The following is a 24,140-nucleotide window of genomic DNA, read 5'->3' on the forward strand; positions in this document are numbered from 1 at the left end:
AGGATTTGTGGTAAAGGTTTTAGTCAATTCTCTACAATGTGATACTTGTAAGGAAGCAGTTGTACAAAAAGAAAATCATCATCCATTTCTTTGAAGAATTTGGGTAATCTCTATGTTCCTATAAAACATGTTGTTCATTTGTGAAAACTTACTGAGAGGTATTTTAGAGATAATACAGTATGTAATGGTTTAAGCTCAGTCATGGCAGGGAACATACTGTACCTAATGAAGCCGTAGATCATTTGTATGAATGAAATATTTTTTTAAGTTTATGCTAAAATAGTTGAGATCTAAACCCAATGGACACGCTTGTTTATTGCCTTATTTACATAATTTTATCAGTGTTCTTGATAATTCGTGTGAATCATGCTGTAAGATTGTTGAATGGAAACAGATCTGGCCCTAAGAGGATGGTCTGGTCTGAAGAGGATGGTTATTTTTAGGAATTTGTAGTTTGATATAATAATACTTCTGTTTTAACAACAAAAAGGACTAATAGGTGTAATTAATCAGTATTATTGTTATTATTTCGACGTGCTTTAAATGATCTCCTGTACAATATTCCCGTTCCGGCTACTAGTTTACATTATTGTAATGGGATAGTGTAGTGACCTAAGATGGCGGCGGTCGTACGAATCTGACTTCAGTGTCCTGCTGCTAATTGCCAATCTAAATCTGTATTTTGAAGTGTTTAATTTCCAAAAGTATTGGAAATGGGTGCTAGTCAAGTACCAAGCCCAACCAAATATCAAAATGAAAGAAGAAAGATAAATCTATTTCTGTGGGCTATGGCAAAGGCTCTGTATTTTTGTTCCTGCGAGGTAGTCCTCTCGGAGCATGCGTAGTAGTGAAGAACGGCAACAGTCCGTCATTACATAGTGTACGAAACGTTGTGGTTCCTGGGTGTTCGTGTTGTTTATGTGTTTGAGTGATGTTTATGGTAGTTGGATTGGACGAGAGTGGATAATCATGAGTGGATATGGAACTAATGCTTTTCTTACGATCGGTGATAGCATATTTAATATATCTATGCACACTTGTTTGGCTGTTATTCTTAAGCTTGTAAGTTATCTGACGAGAAGACCTTTATTCAATAATATTGTCTCTTCGCAGTTTCTGGTGTTATTTTTGATTGAACTAGAATGAAAATAATTTAACTTTTAATTTAAAGTTAAGTTGGATCATGTCATTGAGTTTGATGGTGATTTGTTGTGTGAATTGAAAGATTTGTCCCAGTCGATATTTTGCAAACGGAGGTGGCTAAATGTGTATCTGTACACACTCGCTGTGTTGGTATTTATTTTGATTTGCATAAACCGTATGAATAGGTGTGTTGATTTCATTTATGTGTATACAGTCCCTTTAATTGTGATGCGAATTGAATTGCTTTGTTCGACATATTAGCGGAAGTTAGTTATTAAATTGACGAATTTTTACCAATGTTTACTTAGATAAAAAAACCTTATAATTTGAAATGATTAAGATATTCCTAGATCTTGCTGTCAGGTAGAACAATTGAGTCTCTAAAAGGTGAAATTCATTATAGTATAGTTAATCATAGAATATAGTTACATGCTGTAATGGGTTGACAGTTTATAAGGTTCAGGACGAATGCTCTGCATGCTGTGATATGTGAAATTCGGCTTTGTATGCATTCATAAATTATCATAAACTGTTGGAATAAAACAATTGCATTTCGGCTTTAGTCATTTGTGAATTGATTGAAAACTACTCTTGGTACTTCGAATTTATGGGAAACACTATACTCCTTTCTGTGTTTATGTGTTTGAGTGATGTTTATGGTAGTTGGATTGGACGAGAGTGGATAATCATGAGTGGATATGGAACTAATGCTTTTCTTACGATCGGTGATAGCATATCGGTGATATCACAAGAGATATCTGCAACAGGAACAGTGCTCTGTTGCTCCTAGTGGCTTCCAGGTCATCAGACAATGCTACCAACTGTTGACGTAAACACAGGTTGTGAGGTGAAGATAATTTTTCACCAACGGCTTCTTTCACATCATGAAACGACAAACATTTTCCAAAGTAGCTGGGTGAAGTACACAATTTGTGCCGTAAAATTGTCAAATGGTAATTCTAACTACTGTCTCGTTCTAACCTGTGCAACATATACCTTGATGCATCAGTCTGTTTGTGGTAGATAATTCTGTTGTTAATATGCGACTCACCACGTCATAATCTATTATCTTCATTCACAATCTTTACACCTCTGTTCACAGCACATGGGTCCAAAATCTGTACCAACCAATGTACTCAGCTTCATCCCATGTAGCCTATTTCTAATCTTTTCACTGTGGGTAATCATCTGATGTATTTCCCACCCCCTGTAATACTACTTTAATAAGTCGTGTAGGTACTATCATCACGAGGCACGCTATCGCAGCCACAGAGAAAGATTGTCTCTCGTTTTTTGCTACGTTACTCATTTCCCTAAAATTGAGAGGACAATGCTACCAACTGTTGAAGGAAATGTGCTGGATAGTGACGACAAAAGCATTGGTCTTGCATATCAGGGATGTTTAGCAAAGAACTAATGGTTTAATTATTAACAACAACAGCACCACCAACAACATCAACAATGCATACATTTAGAAGTATTGTTTACAAGTTTTTGATGTTCCCTAGTTGTTAGTAAAATATTATCCATTTTAAATTATGGGAGTGATTTCATTCTGAATAATTTCAGTCCATAGCAGCATTTCTTCACCCAGCTACTTTGGAAAATGTTTGTCGTTTCATGATGTGAAAGAAGCCGTTGGTGAAAAATTATCTTCACCTCACAACCTGTGTTTACGTCAACAGTTGGTAGCATTGTCTGATGACCTGGAAGCCACTAGGAGCAACAGAGCACTGTTCCTGTTGCAGATATCTCTTGTGATGCTCGTTTGGTACTATTACTGAAATTCTACCAGTGTGTCCCTGGCAGTGTCATCAAACACTTCTATCTCTCCTGCATTTAATATGACCGGGCGAGTTGGCCGTGCGTGTAGAGGCGCGCGGCTGTGAGCTTGCATCCGGGAGATAGTAGGTTCGAATCCCACTATCGGCAGCCCTGAAAATGGTTTTCCGTGGTTTCCCATTTTCACACCAGGCAAATGCTGGGGCTGTACCTTAATTAAGGCCACGGCCGATTCCTTCCAACTCCTAGGCCTTTCCTATCCCATCGTCGCCATAAGACCTATCTGTGTCGGTGCGACGTAAAGCCCCTAGCAAAAAAAAAAAAAAAAAAAAAAAAAGCATGTAATATGAGGGATAAGATTTATAAGATAGCTCTTCTTAAATTGTGTACTTTATCCCCACTATCTTTACTCAAATTATACTCCATTCGTTTGTTCAGGGAAACATAAGTGCTACTTTCATGCTTGTTACCTCCACATTTGTAATTATTTGTATCTTTTATGTGGCTAAGTTATTGATATTGTGATCATAGCCGTGTAATATTATTTCTAGTCTTGGATGTTAATGACCCAGTTAATGCCATTCAGCATTCGCTGAGAATATAGTAAGGTAAAACTTCCTTACCCAGTGTGCGAAAGTGAGGTTAGAGTTCCAACATGGCGCGGCTCGGGCGATGTCACGTAACACTTGGCAGGCTTGCCAACTTATGCATTCTTAGTGACAAGACCATTGGGCTGGATTGTTTAGGTCCAGGGAGTGACAAGACCATTAGGCTGGATTGGTTAGGTCTGGCAAGTGACTAGACCATTGGCCTGGGGGCAAGCAAAGTGGGTCTGGGGCTGTAAGCTCCCAGGTTAGAGCCGCAAAGCGGCCTTTAGGCCTCTAATATCCCGCGTGGCACCACCATTGTTTAGGGTAGGTTAGTGACAAAACCAGTGGTCTGGATAGGTTAAGGTAGGTTAGTGACAAAACCATTGGTCTGGATATGGTTCTCTTATTTTTAGCGAATATGGCAGCCCTGTACTTGCACACGATGCAAGCTCTTCGGTAGACAATACAAAGCTTTTCTGGCGAATAGGAACACTTGTATTGAATAGGTGGCTGTTTAATAAACAAATTATATATTTTAAGAAGTGTACTGAGATTCAATACGGACCCAAAATGATTTTAATCACCTGTAATTTAGGAGCCAACCAGGCTGATGTAGAAACAAACAGATATCTTAACCTCAAGGTAAGACTCAGTAAAGTTTCGAGGGACATTGGTTTCTTAAAGGAATGCCTGAAAGATGGATTAATACCAAAATTTTTAAAACATATACCGTACAGGGAAAAAATATTCCATCCTCTAACTTAAAAGATACTCAAAGAAAAGTCAACGAAATCTGGTTGAAGAACGAAATTAAATTACACTATAAAAATAAGTCATTTTAAAATTTGCAATTATATAAAGCACACTTGGAAATTTCTCAAAATATGTCTCCATTAGAATGGGATTCATACTTAAGATATGTTAATAATAAACTAATGGATATTCTGAATAAGAAGCAGAAAACACTGGATAGTAAGCTTGCACTTCTAAAAGAAAAACTAAACAAAAATTACAAAACCAGGATAGGAAATTAAACACTTTTCTCGGCTAAGCAACAATCCTACTACAGTAAATTTATCGGACAATGAGTTTTCTAATAACGAGATAAACCTCAATAGAGGTTTGAAGTTCAATTGGACTAACTTAAAAAAAAGTAGATGATTTAATAACTACAATTGCTGAAGTTGAATCAACGAGTGGGTCGCCCATTTTCGAGGAGCCGGGAAAGTGTTTCTAACAACCCCCGTAGCGGAAGACCGGCGACCGCCGTCAGTGACGAAAACGTTGAGAAGGTGAGGACATTAATCACGAGCGATTGGCGATTAACTGTTCGCATGATAGCGGATGAACTGCAGATTAACCGTGAATCCGTGCGACAAATCGTTACCCAGAAGTTAGGGAAGAGGAAAACGTGTTCTTGTTTTGTGCCACATCACTTGACTGACGATCAGAAGCCGGCACGTTTAGAGGCTTCACAAGATTTTGTCGAAACGACTGATGTGACACGAAATTTCTTGAACTGTATTGTCACTGAGGATGAAATCTGGTGTCTGAGGTACGACCCTAAAACGAAACGGCAAGGCATGGAATGGCGTTCTCCAGGATCCCCTCATCGGAAATAGGTCAGAGCCGAAAAGTCACGCATCAAAACGATGCTCATCACCTTTTTCGATAGTCAAGGCATTATCCACAAGGAATTTCTACCTGAGGGAACGACGTTGAATGCTGCACGGTACATGGAAATTTTGACCCGTTTCATGAAACGTCTATGCAGGTTTTGACCCCAGTACGCACAGCAAGGTTCATGGTTTTTTGTCTATGACAACGTTCGCCCATGGAAGATAGGAAACAGTTCATGGCAAAAAAGGAGATGGTGCAACTTGAACATCCCCCATACTCGCCAGATCTCATTTCTCCAGACTTCTTCCTATTCCCACAACTCATACTTGCTTTGAAAGGAAAGAGATTTCACGATATTCCCGAAATCCAACGAAACATGACGAGGCTTTTGAACACCATCTCAAGGGAAGCATTCTTGCAAAGTTTCCAGGACATGTATCGCCGATCTCAGCAGTGCATAGTTATGGGAGGGGACTATTTCGAAGGACAGGAAGGTCACTGTCGTGCATTGTTCTTCTATGTTGATAGTACAGGACTATTCACCGAACTTTGTCACAGGTTGTGTATAGAAGTTAGCAAAGTTTAACGGTTACAAGTTAGAAATGATCAATAAAATTATTAACAAATAAAAAACAACAACAAATCTATCTCCGGAAAAAACCTAAGAAAATGAAATTTGCTTCTTTCACTTGCACAAATCCAGTTATCTGTCAAGTTACTATCCCAATCAACAAACTAGAAATCAATATTGCATGTAAGATTCGTAATACCAACCATAACATATTTTTTGATCACATCATAGTAAATTCTACTTATAACTGATTTTTGGGTTCCAGTATCTATAGACTCTCTTGTTCGCAATGTAATCAATCAATCAATACTGATCTGCATTTAGGGCAGTCGCCCAAGTGGCATATTCCCTATCTGTTGTTTTCCTAGTCTTTTCCTAAATGATTTCAAAGAAATTGGAAATTTATTGAACATCTCCCTCGGTAAGTTATTCCAATCCCTAACTTCCCTTCCTATAAATGAATATTTGCCCCAGTATGTCCTCTTTATATTGTGATCTTTCCTACTTTTATAAACGCCATTCAAACTTATTCGTCTACTAATGTCATTCCACGCCATCTCTCCGCTGACAGCTAGGAACTTACCACTTAGTCGAGCAGCTCTCCTTCTTTCTCTCAATTCTACCCAGCCCAAACTTTGCAACATTTTTGTAACGCTACTCTTTTGTCGGAAATCACCCAGAACAAATTGAGCTGCTTTTCTTTGGATTTTTTCCAGTTCTTGAATCAGGTAATCCTGGTGAGGGTCCCATACACTGGAACCATACTCTAGTTGGGGTCTTACCAGAGACTTATATGCCCTCTCCTTTACATCCTTACTACAAACCCTAAACACCCTCATAACCATGTGCAGAGATCTGTACCCTTTTTTTACAATCCCATTTATGTGATTACCCCAGTGAAGATCTTTCCTTATATTAACACCTAGATACTTACAATGATCCCCAAAAGGAACTCTCACCCCATCAACGCAGTAATTGAAACTGACAGGACTTTTCCTATTTGTGAAACTCACAACCTGACTTTTAACCCCGTTTATCAACATACCATTGCCTGCTGTCCATCTCACAACATTTTCGAGGTCACGTTGCAGTTGCTCACAATCTTGTAACTTAATTATTACTCTATAGAGAATAACATCATCTGCAAAAAGCCTTACCTCTGATTCCACTCCTTTACTCATGTCATTTATATATATAAGAAAACCTAAAGGTCCAATAATACTGCCTTGAGGAATTCCCCTCTTAATTATTACAGGGTCAGATAAAGCTTCACCTACTCTAATTCTCTGAGATCTATTTTCTAGAAATGTAGCAATCCATTCAGTCACTCTTTTGTCTAGTCCAATTGCACTCATTTTTTGCCAGTAGTCTCCCACGATCCACCCTATCAAATGCTTTAGATAGGTCAATCGCGATACAGTCCATTTGACCTGAATCCAAGATATCTGCTATATCTTGCTGGAATCCTACAAGTTGAGCCTCAGTGGAATAACCTTTCCTAAAACCGAACTGCCTTCTATCGAATCAGTTATTAATTTCAAAAACATGTCTAATATAATCAGAAAGAATGCCTTCCCAAAGCTTACATACAATGCGTGTCAAACTTACTGGCCTGTAATTTTCAGCTTTATGTCTATCACCCTTTCCTTTATACACAGGGGCTACTATAGCAACTCTCCATTCATCTGGTATAGCTCCTCCGATGAAACAGTAATCAAATAAGTACAATCTGCATACTTTTTAGCGATAGATTTACACCCTAGTGCTGAATCGGTCAACGTTGGTTATCTTTCGAGATTCGTATTGGCAACCTATGAAATACAAACTAAGAATCGCTTATCATCGCTGTGCGACATCTGGTGTACACTTTACATACTCGTACTGTTGCTGTTTACACAGCAAAGCCAAACTATAGAATTCATGCTACGAACACGTTTCGCATCGGGAAATATTATATAGTATTATATATTGTGTGTGTGACACAGTTGTTGGCGTTAAAATAATAAAGGTTTAGAAAATTCATATCGATCGATCATATTATCGATTCAATTCAGATTTCATTTCCATTCAGTTGGCTTTATTTACCGGGACCGGCAGTGCTCCCTTCTTACTCATCACCGAGTACAAAAATCTGTCACTAAAAAGTGCGCGTACAGTACTTCATATATGGTACTATATCCCAACCCATCGTCTTTAGTATATCCCCAGAAATCTTATCAATTCCAGCCGCTTTTCTAGTTTTCAACTTTTGTATCTTATTGTAAATGTCATTGTTATCATGTGTAAATCTTAATACTTCTTTAGCCTTAGTCTCCTCCTCTATCTGGACATTATCCTTGTAACCAACAATCTTTACATACTGCTGACTGAATACTTCTGCCTTTTGAAATCCTCACATACACACTCCCCTTGTTCATTAATTATTCCTGGAATGTCCTTCTTGGAACCTGTTTCTGCCTTAAAAATACCTATACATACTCTTCAATTTTTCACTAAAATTTGTATGACCGCCAACTATGCTTGCTATCATGTTATCCTTTGCTGCCTTCTTTGCTAGATTCAATTTTCTAGTAAGTTTCTTCAATTTCTTCTTACTTCCACAGCCATTTCTATTTCTTTCCAGTCCTCACCTCCTTCTTAGTCTCTTTATTTCTCTATTATAATAAGGTGGGTCTTTACCATTCCTTACTTCCCTTAAAGGTACAAATCTGTTTTCGCATTCCTCAACAATTTCTTTAAACCCATCCCAGAGTCTGTTTACATTTTTATTTACCGTTTTCCACCGATCATAGTTACTTTTTAGAAACTGCCTCTACCGAGCTCGATAGCTGCAATTGCTTAAGTGCGGCCACTATCCAGTAGTCGGGAGATAGTGGGTTCGAGCCCCACTGTCGGCAGCCCTGAAGATAGTTTTCCGTGGTTTCCCATTTTCACACCAGGCAAATGCCGGGGCTTTACCTTAATTAAGGCCACGGCCGATTCCTTCCACTTCCTAGGGCTCTCCTATCCCATCGTCACCATAAGACCTATCTGTGTCAGTGTGACGTAAAGCAAATAGAAAATAGAAACTGCCTCATGCCTGCTTTATCAGCCATATGGTACTGCCTAATAGTCCTACTTTTAAGACCTTCCTTTCTATCACATTTATTTTTAATTACCACAAAAACAGCCTTGTGATCACTAATACCATCTATTACTTCGGTTTCTCTATAGAGCTCTTCTGGCTTTACCAGCACCACATCCAGAATATTCTTCCCTCTAGTTGGTTCCATCACTTTCTGAATCAGCTGTCCTTCCCATATTAACTTATTTGCCATTTGTTGGTCATGCTTCCTGTCGTTCGCATTTCCTTCCCAATTGACATCTGGTAAATTCAGATCTCCCGCTACGATCACATTTCTTTCCTTGTCGTTTCCTACATAGCTGATTATCTTATCAAATAATTCTGAATCCGTGTCAGTGCTACCCTTTCCCGGTCTGTACACTCCAAATATATCAAGTTGCCTATTATCTTTAGAAATGAGCCTTACACCTAGAATTTCATGTGTCTCATCTTTAACTTTTTCGTAGCTTACAAATTTTCTTTTCACCAGAATGAATACTCCCCCTCCCACCATTCCTATCCTATCTCTACGATAAACACTCCAGTTCCGTGAGAAAATTTTATTAGTACGTGGGCAAACAGGCTGTAGCTCCCAGACCAGGTATTTAGAATATTTCAGTGCTTCAAGACATAATAAATAATCCGCTATGAGCTCCCATATGATAGAGACAGGTCATAAATTTACCACAATTGAACAAGATTTAAAGATCTTAAAATGGATAGATAAAGGCAAGCTAATGTCAGAATTTGAAAACATATACATTTATTTAGATCAATATTTCAATAAGAATCAAAATTTGAATGCTGCAATAGAAATAAAAAATCCATTATTGAACAAATTTCTTTTAACATTTAATAGAAAGGATAAGAATTTTGCTAAAATATTTAACTCTAAACCCACAAACATTTCCGCTACACCACTGACTGCTACTTCCCCCTCCCCTGTTTACGCCAATTCCCTTCCGCACACTACCAGCGAGCCTGGAGGCTAGATCAGGATCCTGATTTTGTTATTTATATATGAGATTATCCCTGAAGAGTATACTAATATTTACATGTTATGATTAAGATCTACACAATTATTTTTATCAAAACATTCAACATTAGACTGTGATGTGTGGATTGACGAAAAACAGTACATTGAATACTTTTTCTATGCTGAACTCTCTTTAAATTCTTGTCTTCTTGACCTCAGTAAGAGAATGAAAGTTATAAACATAATACAAGCGAAACATGTCCCATTATGCTCTAATGTAAAAAGATCATATCCTATTTATAAGGATTTTATTGTATTGAATAGGCGGCTGTTTAATAAACAAAATATATATTTTAAGAAGAATAGGAACACATCGCAAATATTGGCCGGCCAATAGGAACTCAGCACATGGTCGCATTCAGCTAATTTATACAGTCTCGGTTTTAATTCTGCTATATAAGTAAGAATACTTTTTGGGGCGGGATGGTGCGTTTCTAGCAAGCATAAAGGAAGGATCTCTCCTTTTTCCTACTTAAGGTATCGTTGCACATAATTTTTATATGATTTTTATCAGCCCTAATTCTGCACACCGGGTACGGAAGCGGCACCTATAGTAATGTCATTTGGATAGATACAGGACCTTATACCATGTTGGGGTGAACTTATGATAATATAAGCCCCATGTTAACCATTGAGGGAACACGTGAATAAATGTCACTTGTGTGGTCTGACTGTGTTAGTGTCACAAGATCTGAATTGATCCCTTACAGTCTGGTTTTAAGAAAGAACACAGTACTGTAACAACACTAATCAAAATCATGGATGACATTAGACGGGCTATGGACGAACGAAAACTGACGGTACTTATCCTACTTGACTTCAGCAGTGCATTTGACAACTGTAAATATTGACATGTTGTTAGCCAAGTTACAAAAACTTCACATGGCTCATTCTGCTATTCAGCTCTTGGGCTCATACCTCAAAACTAGACAACAGCGAGTTGTATCAAACATGACAACTACAGATTGGAGGACTAAGCCTTCTGGCATTTCCCAAGGGTCTGTTCTTGGACTTCTTTTATTCTTAATCTACTACATTAATGACATTTCTTCTCATCTGAATGACTGCAACTACCACCTTCATGCTGGTGATCTTCAGATATACTCACACTTCAAAGTCTCTGACACTGACAAAGCAATCCACCAAATGAACTCGACTCTAAATTTAATTAGCTCATATGCAAAAGAGAACTGCCTGTTAATTAACCCGGAGTAAACGCAAGCTATCATAATAGTACAATCTAGCCTTTTAAATACGCTAAACATCACACAACAGCCTACTCTCATGCTCTGCGGTGAAGCTATACCTTTTCGGAAGTCTGTAAAAAAACCTAGGTGTCGTCATGAATGACACATTAAACTGGAATGACCATATAACAAGTGTCTGCAGAAAGGTATATGCATCTCTTCACCCGCTAAAATTGAAACAATCCATTCTTCCACATAGCATGAAAATAAAACCTATTCAAACTCTCTTTTTTTCCAATAATTTATTACTGTGATGTATTAACCGATGCAACTGTAGAACAAACTTATGAAACTTCAAAGGGCAATGAACTCTTGCATACAATTTATATTTTCTTTGAACTTTAGGACACATATTTCCCCATATTATGAGAAGCTATCCTGGCTGAAAATCAATCAACTAAGAAATCTGCATACTGCAACACTAATTTTTCAACTTCTGAACGAATCTACACCTGAATACCTATCCTCACATTTTAACTTCCTCTCATCTATCCATGGACATAATACCAGATCGACTTCTACCCTTTTGATACCGATTAATCACTCATCTGTATACAGCAACTCTTCAGGTGTCTGGGGCAAGGCTATGGAACACTCTCCCTGTCAGTATACGTAATAGCACTTCAATAGACCCATTTAAATGGTCTTGTCGAGAATTCCTCTTAAATACGCAATCAGCTTGTATGAATGTTACTGTGTATGAGTGCAAGTATGATTTAGAGCTAGATGATGTATGGTAAATAGATAATATTAATTATTAAAAAACAATTATAGGCTAAAATTACTCCACTAATTTAGGTGGTTTTTAGAGACTGTTATAATGCTATTTTTCTAATTCTTGTGACTATGTACTGTATGTTGTGGTTAAGTATAAAAGAGGGTTGTGAGCCCTAACTTCGCCACATACAAAGGCATAAAAATAAATATCAACAAACAATCGGTTTCAAAACCTTCATTTGTGATTGACAACACATTCAACATTGGTTTCGTCAAATGATATATGTGGGTCAAATAATCCCTTCGGATAAATATACTATTTACCCAAGACCATTGTCATTTTAATGGTCCTCGTGTCAGATGAAAAGATCCATTTTAGTTTTGGACATTTTTCAAAATCAGAAAAAATGGACTGATAAGTTTTAATTGTGTTAAAATACCATAAATTTTATATTACTCACATTTATGTACTGTTCACATTTTAAAAATATCATTGTGGCATGTTAATTTTTAAGAGGTTATTACTGTGTAACATTTATGTTCATAATTTATATTACATATGGTTAAATAAGGTCCTGGACCTTGACCTTAAGGGTGTCTACATGCTGCAGATGCCCAAAATAGGGTGAAACATGTACCTGATAAGTCTATATAAATTCATGTAGATCCAAACCACATTAAATGTGGTATTATTGAACAGGTGGTTTCATTAACTTATACTGGAGATATTTATGCATAATATTGTCAATGCCGATGAAAATACATTGTTTTTTTTTTTAATGCCGAACCCAAATGGACTTACGGTTTTATAGGAAGGAAGTGCCAGCCGGGAAATCGTACAAGGGTGGTCATTGCACTGTGTTGCAATGCACACGGAAGCGAGAGACTTCTTCCCCTCGTCATGTGGAAGTTCGATAAACCACAATGTTTGAAGGGCTTCTGGCACTTTCTGTGCAAGTACAGGACATCCAGAATGCAATCAGTACAGTAATCCAACAAATAAAGGACTTGCACAAGGGAGCCAGCATAATTTGTCCTCTTCTTTGAATTGTGCATTTTTTTCTTCCGATGTGTGAGGTTATGTTTGCCAGTGATTTATCCAAGTGCATTATTTGAATAATGTAAATGCATCTTGTTGGATACATTTTGGAAATAGTTTTTTCCTAGGCTATTGAAAGGTAAAACAAATTGACACTTGATAAAATTATACAACACCAAATTAAGGTGCACGTCGCTAAAACAAATTTTTATTCTTACAAAATGCATTTTACTATCAACTCAGCAGTAGTATATATTATGAGTCTTGTACATATATATTGAATATGCCTCGAATTGAATACCAGACAGCTACCCAATTCTTCAAAAACAGTGTCCAAGTCACTTCAAGACGTTCATACTACCAGCAGAGGAACACGGTGAAACAAACAATATAGTTATTACAAGAATAAACCCTCAAAATGTTTTAATCAATTAGACATAAGTTTTAACGCAAAATAGTGGACACTTCAAGAATACTACTATCAGTGCATACATAGCATTGCAAGTTTCAATTTTTACGCTGATCAAAACAACAAAAACATTTGCAAATGACATGTCCTTTTATACTACGTAACCCTTTTACAATCCAAGAAGAGAGGACTTATTTTACTATTTTAATTGTATAATTTGTTTTAGACGGTCTGTTGAATTGGACAATTGTCACTACTGTACAACATTTTCCATTGTGATGTTTTAAGAACTATATTTGTAATTGTCAGCTGAGGATGACCCTTGAAGGGTCGAAACCGGTACTGTGAATGATAGTATGTAAATAAATGTATTGATAAGGTGGAGGCTTCATATCAATCTTATGTTGTAGCTACAATCAATACGGAAATGAAACTTATAGACTATGATGAAATTATAAGCTTGTTCAAGAGTTGCCTGCAGTCCAGATTGTCAGTTACTCTTCTCATTTACATTAGATTTGCACTTTCATGCACCTGTCCCATTGACCTGCCATCGATACTGTTCAATAGCAATTCCGTTATTCTTCATTCATCACCACAATGCAACCTCTTTTTTTTTTTTTTTTGCTAGTTGTTTTACGTCGCACCGACACAGATAGGTCTTACGGCGACGATGGGACAGGAAAGGGCTAGGAGTGGGAAGGAAACGGCCGTGGCCTTAATTAAGGTACAGCCCCAGCATTTGCCTGGTGTGAAAATGGGAAACCACGGAAAACCATTTTCAGGGCTGCCGACAGTGGGATTCGAACCTACTATCTCCCGAATACCGGATACTGGCCGCACTTAAACGACTGCAGCTATCGAGCTCGGTTCTTTTTTAGCTTGATTACACCTGCTGTTAAGTTTAAAGATAACAAGCATGCCAATAAATCTTTCTAAGAGATCAAACTTTTCAGCTTCTAGATTACAGTGATAGGCAAAGCATCCATTTTTCGTGAAGTCCAAATTTCACACTGTATTATGCCTATGCGTAGTTTGAGCAGTGTGTAGATCAGGTGGTAGTGTGACAAGGTTGGTGGAATAACAGGTTACCTCAACTGTCCCTTAATTAAGGCCACGGCCACTTCCTTTCCACTCCTAGCTCTTTCTTATCCCATCGTCACCATAAGACTTACCTGTGTCGGTGTGACGTAAATCAAATTGTAAAAAAAAAAAAAAAATCGGTCTCGCTTCTACATCGACATTCATTAACCCTCATTGGTGTGGTTGAGTCCTCACATTCCTCATTCTGAGAGAGAATCTTGCCTTCACTTTTGCCGTGGTTCCATCAAGAGGGAGTTTGTTGACATTTTTATGAGTCTTACGTTAATTGTTTTTCTTAATGGGCCCTTACCACATCTTAACAACCAGAAAATTACCACTTGAATTCAACAAAACCAAATTTATTGCAATACCAAAGGCTGGCTTCCCAACTGATCAAGTTGCAAGCTATCGTGCTGTTGCCCCCTCCTCCCCACTTTTTTAGGGGGGGGGGGTGAGACTTGTCAACAACAGGATAGGATAAGTCCAGTGAGCCTGTTAGATTCTGACTGAACTGCACCTGTGCTGATCAAATGTTGGCACTGATGTCATATATTGAGGCTGGGTATCATATATGTACAAAGACCTGTGTGGAATGTGTAGACCTGAAAGCAACATATGATTCAGTTAAGGAGGCAGGGATTAGTATTCAAGTTGCCAAAAATTATCCTGTGCCTCTGCTTGTCTATCTTAACCCTTTCAGACCATGTACACACAATTGTGTGGGTTCGTATTTTATTTTATGTGTGAGCTTATTTGACATTTTCTTGGCGCTGGACCGGACTGCAGTGCTTGTGTGGGACACGTAGCATGTACTTCAGTTGTTTTCATTTAGCGCTTGACCACCAGGGGGCGGGAAGAAGAGTTTAAAAATACAGTTCATCGGCAAGATCGCCGGAAGCAATAATGCCTACAATAAATATTTATTTATTGTATTCGTATTAATCTAGAAGCTCTACTGAATATAATCAATGAAGTGTGTGTAAATTGTTTACCGAACGTAATTTGTGAACTTACTACATCGTACATAATACCATGAGGTTTTGAATGTTGATACGCACAAGTGTGCGGGCTAGGTTTCTCTACAGGCAATGCATGCAAGAGTGCTGGGTGTTGCCACCAAAAGGACTGTGAAAGCAGAACTCGTACTCTACGTGAGAAATGTAATGTATAAGATTTTAATTTTTTAAAATACATTGTTCCACACTGTAAAATAGAAATAGAACATTTCATCATGTACATGTGAATATTCACATGTACTGAGCTGATTTTTTTTTTTTTGCTAGTTGCTTTACGTCGCACCGACACAGATAGGTCTTATGGCGACTATGGGACAGGAAAGGGCTAGGAGTGGGAAGGAAGCGGAGGTGGCCTTAATTAAGGTACAGCATGAGCATTTGCCTGGTGTGAAAATGGGAAACCATGGAAAACCATTTTCAGGGCTGTCGACAGTGGGGTTCGAACCTACTATCTCCCGAATATTGGATACTGGCCGCACTTAAGCGACTGCAGCTATCAAGCTCGTTTTTTTTTGTTGTAAGTAGTGAATTAAGTCCTGACACACACAATAGTGTGGGTTTTGTTTTATAGCCAAAAGTTCTCATTTTGTAAAATAAACTGTAAAAACATGTATTTGAGAGCATTTTAGTAAGTTTTTGATGTACAAACGAAAATTCACACCTCCAGTTTTCTTTCAGATCCGATGTCAAGGTGCTGCTGCCAAAAGGGCATTAAAAGCCAAACTCGTCCTCAGTGTAGAAAATGTAATATTTACTTGTGTTTGAACAAAGATTTAATTGATTAAATTATTCCCCACTGTAAAATAGAACGTTTGATCATGTATGTATGTATATTCACATGCATTGAGGTCATTTTTCTTTTTTGTAATTAGTGAATTAAGTCCTGACATGCACAATTGTGTGGGTGCCTTTCTCAGATGTTAATTTTTATTTTTTGTAAAATAAGCTATTTTTATGTATTTAAGAGCATTTTAGTCGGTTTTTGATGTACAAACAAAAATTCACACCGCAGTTTTCTTTCAGGTCTGAAAGGGTTAATAAAGTCTGGCTCCATGGCTAAATGGTTAGCGTGCTGGCCGTTGGCCACAGGAGTCCCGGGTTCGATTCCCGGCGGGGTCGGGACTTTTAACTATAATTGGTTAATTTCGTTGACATGGGGGCTGGGTGTCTGTGTCGTCTTCATCATCATTTCATCCTCCATCACGACGCGCAGGTCGCCTATGGGTGTCAAATCAAGAGACTTGCATCTGGCGAGCCGAACTTGTCCTCGGACATTCCCGGCACTAAAAGCCATATGCCATTTCAGGGTTAATAAATAGCATGCTGATAGTTAGGTACTTTCATGCAGTTTCAAAGGGCGGCATGAGTTGATACAGGAGACTTTACCATGTTCTCCTGCAAGGATTCCTTGTTGCATCTCTGTTATTCAATGTATACACATCTGACTTGCCTCCCACTTCTTACCACAAGTTTGCCTACACCGATGATTTGGGGATTGCTACAAAACATCCAGACGTTTTAGACTGCTGAAAATACCCTATTCAAGGACTTGAGTAAACTTGCATCCTACTTCTGATCTCGGAGACTACAACTAAGCATTACCAAGTTGGAATCAGCATGCCTCTATCTCAGCAACAATGACAAGAATGCAATTCAGTGGCCTACTGCTTTGTTACATTCCACATCCAAAATATCTTGGTATGATCCTCAATCACAACGCTTTTCCTGCAAGAAATGTTCGGATTCTTTGCATCAGATTTAACCTTTTGAGTGCCGGCTGAAATTGCTTAGTACAGTGCTAAAAGTGCCAGGCACAGTTTCCTAAATATGCAGAGGTTTGAGTAAGTGTTCATGATTTTTTAACCACCGAAGTTAGGCTCATGAATCCTTTTTTGGAAGGTGCTCAACATTCCATTCTCCCATTTAGCATTCCAAAACTTAATCAATGACAAGTATGTGAAAAATCTATAATTTAAAAAAGAATCCTGATTTTTTTTCAGTTTGAGAGCCCATAAATGGCACTAAATATGATGTTTCAGTCTAATACTCAAATTGAAAACCCAGAATAGTTAATAATTGACAGAAATGCAATATTTCATCCATCTGACTGTGTTCTTTTAAAATTGGCAAATAAATTAGCAAAGTAGCCTACTACATTGCATGAAAAAACTCTATGAAAAGAAGACAACTTGCTAACTACAAGAAGAGAATGAAACAAACCACAATATCGCATTCCAACATTCGCATTATACAAAAGTTTTCAAAATTCACATTTATGCCCTGCGATGCAGGCTGAGTGCAATCCTTTTTGGCAACGTACACACACAGTAACAGCCCTTTTCTTGGTTTTGTCATTCGAGCACGCTTTACACAGCATTGTTTGCCTATTCAGAGGTTTTATGAAACCAAAAGACAATGAAGGGCTTGCATTTGTTGAACGAGAAGCATTTCCCTCTGTACATCAAACCACACATTTGCAAATTCCTCAATTACAGAATTACAGAATTGTTGAATGATAATCGTGACATTCTCTTAACACCTACGGTATGATTATGTTTGTACAAAATGTAAGAATTTAGTAACGTTCTTGTCATTATATTGAAAGTTACCTTTTTCCAATATTTTAGAGTGCTGGGCTGAGTGGTTCAGATGGTTAAGGCGCTGGCCTCCTGACCCCAACTTGGCAGGTTCGATCCTGGCTCAGTCCTTTGGTATTTGAAGGTGCTCAGATACGTCAGCCTCGTGTCGGTAGATTTACTGGCACGTAAAAAGAAATCCTGCGGGACTAAATTCCGGCACTTCGGCATCTTCGAAAACTGTAAAAGAGTAGTTGGTGGGACGTAAAACAAATAACATTATTATTAATATTAATTTTAGAGTCCTTCTTTCGTCCAAATAATTATACAGCATCTGGTCTGATGATTCAGTGCCCCCCCCCCAATATACTTATTATAGTTAAACACAAAGTATGGTTTCATCACTATCTGATGATTTCTTCTCAATGGAGTTTCAGAAATTGCAGCTGAGGAGAACTTGATTTTTCTGTTATCTTTTCTCTGAAGCCACGGAGAAGCAGAAAGGCCTTCCGAAAGAAACTAATATCCCCAACATTGAATTTCGATTTTTTTTTTTTCTTTTTTTTTTTTTTTTTTTCCCTCTGTGCCAGTTATGTAGGTTCCAAGTGAGTATAAATTCTCAGCTAGCAGAATGGATGTGAAGAAATGATCACAGAAAACATGGTACCCTTTGTTCAAGCAGTTGCCTGTAGAAAGACGATTTTTTTCCATCTTTTCTAATTTTGTCTTTGTCTTCTACACTTCTTGCACCACAATATGGATAGAAACCAAGACAGTAACCCACAACAGAATCGCATACCATCCAGAATTTGATTCCCCATTGGTTATGTTTATTTGGGGGATATTGTAATAACTGGTTATGTGATTTAGTTCCAATCAAAGACTCATCGATACTAAGCTGGTGATGCAGAGTTAAAAGTGTCTGAAGGTCAGATTTGCATGGTCTACTATGGGCTGAAATTTTGCACATGGATCATATGAAGGGATGGTTCATGTTTGTGGGTTACTGTAGTCACGTCCTAGTTCGTGAACCATGGGCAGCGGCTGAGTGGCCTAGTAAGTGTTCCTGGGAGTCGGGATACCAGTTGCTATGGAATGGGAGTGGGCATCTCGGACATGGCCCTCCTTGTGCTCAGGCGGCTAGGACTATACAATTCACCGGTGGTCCATAACCTGTTAGAGGAGAGATCCTCACTTGGACTATGTGCAAGTAGGGTAGCATCCTGCTTCATGAATTTACCGAGCTCAGAACATTTTAAGCAAGCCTCGGACCTATGGGAGTAACGGAGTCCCACTCCCATTTGACAGGCGAGGGACTCCTTGGAAACAACTTGGCGAACGAAATGGAATTCGATGGGGAGCTATCAATATTAATGGGGCTTATGGAAGAAAGAAGGTAGAACTGGCTGAGTCAGCAAAGAGGATGCATCTGGATATGCTAGGAGTAGCTGATATTCGGGTAAGGGGAGATAACGAGGAAGAGATAGGAGATTATAAAGTGTACTTGACGGGTGTTAGAAAGGGAAGGGCAGAGTCTGGGTAGGGCTCTTTATAAGGAATACCATTGCACGCAACATAGTTTCTGTTAGGCACGTAAATGAGCGAATGATGTGGGTAGATTTGTCAGTTGGAGGAATTGGGACTAGAATTGTGTCCATGTATTCACCATGTGAGGGTGCAGATGAGGATGAAGTTGACAAGTTTTATGACGCATTGAGTGACATCGTGATCAGGGTCAACAGCAAGGATAGAATAGTGCTAATGGGCGATTTCATTGCGAGAGTTGGGAATAGAACTGAAGGATATGAAAGGGTGATTGGTAAATGTGGGGAAGATATGGAAGCTAATGGGAATGGGAAGCGTTTGCTGGACTTCTGTGCTAGTATGGGTTTAGCTGTTACGAATACATTCTTCAAGCATAAGGCTATTCACCGCTACACTTGGGAGGCTAATGGTACCAGATCCATAATAGACTATATCTTAACAGACTTTGAATTCAGGAAATCTGTTAGGAATGTACGAGTTTTCCGCTGATTTTTCGATGATACATACCACTATCTGATCTGTAGTAGACTAAGTATCTCTAGGCCTAGGGTAGAGAAAGTGAAATCTGTCTGCAAACGAATAAGGGTAGAAAATCTCCAGGACGAGAAAATTAGACACAAGTATATGGATTAGTGAGAAGTTTCAAACAGTAGACAGTAAGCAGGTTCAGGATATAGAAAGTGAATGGGTGGCATACAGGGATGCTGTAGTAGAAACAGCAAGGGAATGCCTAGAAACAACTGTGTGTAAAGATGGGAAAAGGCGAACATCTTGGTGGAATGATGAAGTGAGAGCAGCTTGTAAACGTAAAAAGAAGGCTTATCAGAAATGGTTCCAAACAAGGGCAGAGGCAGACAGGGATTTGTACGTAGATGAAAGAAACAGAGCGAAACAAATAGTTGTTGAATACAAAAAGAAGTGGGGAGAATTTGGTAACAACCTGGAAAGGCTAGGTCAAGCAGCAGGGGAAACCTTTCTGGACAGTAATAAAGAATCTTAGGAAGGGAGGGAAAAAGGAAATGAACAGTGTTTTGAGTAATTCAGGTGAACTCATAATAGATCCCAGAGACACTGGAGAGGTGGAGGGAATATTTTGAACATCTTCTCAATGTTAAAGGAAATAATCCTGGTGGTGTTGCGAACAGCCAAGCTCATGGGGAGGAGGAAAATGATGTTGGTGAAATTATGCTTGAGGAAGTGGAAAGGATGGTAAATAAACTCCATTGTCATAAGGCAGTAGGAATAGATGAAATTAGACCTGAAATGGTGAAGTATAGTGGGAAGTCGGGGATGAAATGGCTTCATAGAGTAGTAAAATTAGCATGGAGTGTTCGTAAGGTACCTTCAGATTGGACAAAAGCAGTAATTGCACCTATCTATAAGCAAGGGAACAGGAAGGATTGCAACAACTATCGAGGTATCTCGTTGATTAGTATACCAGGCAAGTATTCACTGGCATCTTGGAAGGGAGGGTGCGATCAGTCGTTGAGAGAAAGTTGGATGAAAACCAGTGTGGTTTCAGACCACAGAGAGGCTGTCATGATCAGATTTTCATTATGCGCCATTAATTGAAAAATGCTATGAGAGGAATAGGCAGTTGTGTTTATGTTTCGTAGATTTAGAGAAAGCATATGACAGGGTATCGAGGGAAAAGATGTTCGCCATACTGGGGGACTATGGAATTAAAGGTAGATTATTAAAATCAATTAAAGGCATTTGTGTTGACAATTGGGCTTCAGTGAGAATCGATGGTAGAATGAGTTCTTGGTTCAGGGTACTCACAGGGGTTTAGACAAGGCTGTAATCTCTCACCATTGCTGTTCGTAGTTTACATGGATCATCTGCTGAAAGGTATAAAATGGCAGGGAGGGATTCAGTTAGGTGGAAATGTCGTAAGCAGTCTGGCCTATGCTGACGACTTGGTCTTAATGGCAGATTGTGCCGAAAGCCTGCAGTCTAATATCTTGGAACTTGAAAATAGGTGCAATGAGTATGGTATGAAAATTAGCCTCTCGAAGACTAAATTGATGTCAGTAGGTAAGAAATTCAACAGAATTGAATGTCCGATTGGTGATACAAAGCTAGAACCAGTAGATAATTTCAAGTATTTAGGTTGTGTGTTCTCCCAGGATGGTAATGTGGTAAGTGAGATTGAATCAAGGTGTCGTAAAGCTAATGCAGTGAGCTCGCAATTGCGATCAACAGTATTCTGTAAGAAGGAAGTCAGCTCCCAGACGAAACTATCTTTACATCGGTCTGTTTTCAGACCAACTTTGTTTTACGGGAGCGAAAGCTGGGTGGACTCAGGGTATCTTATTCATAAATTAGAAGTAACAGACATGAATGTAGCAAGAATGATTGCTGGTACAAATAGGTGGGAACAATGACAGGAGGGTACTCGGAATGAGGAGATAAAGGCTAATTTAGGAATGAACTCGATGGATGAAGCTGTTCGCATAAACCGGCTTCGGTGGTGGGGTCATGTGAGGTGAATGGAGGAGGAGGATAGGTTACCTAGGAGAATAATGGACTCTGCTATAGAGGGTAAGAGAAGTAGAGGTAGACCAAGACGACGATGGTTAGACTTGGTTGCTAACGATGTAAAGATAAGAGGTATGGAACTTAATGAGGCCGCAGCACTAGTTGCAAATCGAGGATTGTGGCGACGTTTAGGCTTGCAGACTGAACGCTGAAAGGCATAACAGTCTATAATGATAAATTTTAATGATGATGATGATGATGATCATATGAAGGGTCACAAGGTGGAGAAAGTTTAGAATTATCCGCCATGTGAAAAAACTGGAGAATAAGTTTAAATCTATTGCGAGAAACATTTGTCAGAACTGTGGTGTTAGCATGGAACCTTTTACTGACCAGTAGCTAAATATGGATGGTTTGCGAATTATGCCCATGTTCAAAATACAGATCACAAATGCCTTAATCTCCGGCAATGTTATTGGTTTCCACAGTTTTGCTCTGGATTTCGGCATGAGATTGGTGGTGGTTTGTTTCTGTCACAAGAATATTTAAGAATGTAGTAATAAACAAGGAAAAATATGACTATGGCTTTGAATCTGGTGGGGGGCAATGCTTAGGACCCTGGTAGTTCCATGAAAGGCGTTGTAAACGGAGGTGGATTATCATCACCTACCTTTATTTCCTTCCAGTTATCAATGTTTTCATCATCACTATCACTGATATTATGACCATTTGCACCATTATCATTTTCCTGTTATGATGTTCCTGAGTCACTATCACGTTTACCATTATCGAACTTGCTTTCACTTTCTTCAAAGTCTGAGAAAACTTCCCCTTCCTCTGAGGATTCACTTAAAATAGCGCTAATTTCTTGTTCTTCAAGCCGAGCACGTTTACTGCTGGACGCCGCCATGTTGTATGCCAGTCAGCAGTCACTCATTCCAAAGAAAATTTAATATTCAAAGCAAAATAACTACAGACTCTTCCAAGTGGCCAAATGAGGAAGCTAAAGGGCCCTGCTATTGAGAAAGCATGACGTTAGTGCCATCTAGCAATTACAGAAGGAACTATGTCAAGTTAAAAGAAGCATGATTATATCAAGGCCGGCACTTCTTGCATAATTTCCAAGCGTTGATATAATTAACGTTGGCATTCAAGGAGTTAAGTACCACATAACTTGTAGTCCCTCATGGGTTGCCTCAACAGTTACTCTACGATGCTTTGCCCTTGGACTTGCATGCTCAACAACTGAGTATTGTCTCTCATTGTGTTTGAGGAGCACGCATAGAAAGAAAGTTGACACTCGGCTCAAGAATTCCATGTGGATAATGTCTGGTACTCTCCAAACTATTACATCATACTGGTTGCCATTCCTTTCCCACATTGTTCCACTAGACATACACTATTCGAATGCACTACTTCAAGAGTACAACACAGTCTCATCTCATTTTCCCTGCCTGTTCACAGGGACATCAAAGATCTCTGCAGCAGAAAACTGAAATCCTGTAACTCACCAATTAGAATGCCCAAAGAGTTGACACAGAAGGATTCAACTTACTTGAAGGATGGAAGCATCAGTGGTCACAAGCAGCTCTAGTTGTGTTCCACGATGTTTAGTCCTCCCTTGTAGAACTCGGGTATCACTTAGTAGGATTTGAAGATCTACTTACACACTAAGTGTAGTTTTCATAACCCACACGACTGCAACTTTGGAGTGGCGTACGAAACTGTCGAACATATTGTGCCTGAATGTCCACTCTGCTCATGCCAAGGATCATGGGAAGATTTAGCAGATGTTCCAGCACCTTGATCCAGTGGCTGAATGGACTAGATGTGCGGTTGTGAGCTAGTGTTGTGTGCGTAATCATGTTTCTTTGTAACCATATATAACTAAACCCATTGCTGATTATTTACCATTCAGGAGGATCTTTTGTATGTATCATTTAATTTTGTATTTATTGTACATGTATGCTACATGTTTGATACAGAAATAACCATGTTTTAAGCCACTGCCTTGATTCATGGAGAGATTATTTTCTAAAAATCACAGAGCGAGATTGGTGAAGGAGTAGTCAGTTCTCCATAAGATAACTGATGAACTCATGAAGGTATTGAGTAATCATGTAGGCTAATATTATGATTGTAGTCTTCTAGGTGGGGATAAAGTCCTTCACATATAGCCTGT

The 24,140-nt window shown here is 38.8% G+C and overlaps 1 protein-coding gene across 2 annotated transcripts in view; it reads left to right on the top strand.

The window, feature by feature from the left end:
* The first annotated feature begins 759 nt into the window (after positions 1-759).
* Positions 760-24,140, top strand: part of sstn (stepping stone) — a 204,872-nt gene continuing 181,491 nt past the window's right edge. For both annotated transcript variants that reach the window (XM_067141258.2, XM_067141259.2), the window contains exon 1: positions 760-1,062. The gene's annotated coding sequence lies outside the window, so the exon portion shown is untranslated. The remainder of the gene's footprint in view (positions 1,063-24,140) is intronic.

The sequence above is a fragment of the Anabrus simplex genome, chromosome 2, assembly GCF_040414725.1.
Source record: "Anabrus simplex isolate iqAnaSimp1 chromosome 2, ASM4041472v1, whole genome shotgun sequence".
Taxonomy (NCBI): domain Eukaryota; kingdom Metazoa; phylum Arthropoda; class Insecta; order Orthoptera; family Tettigoniidae; genus Anabrus; species Anabrus simplex.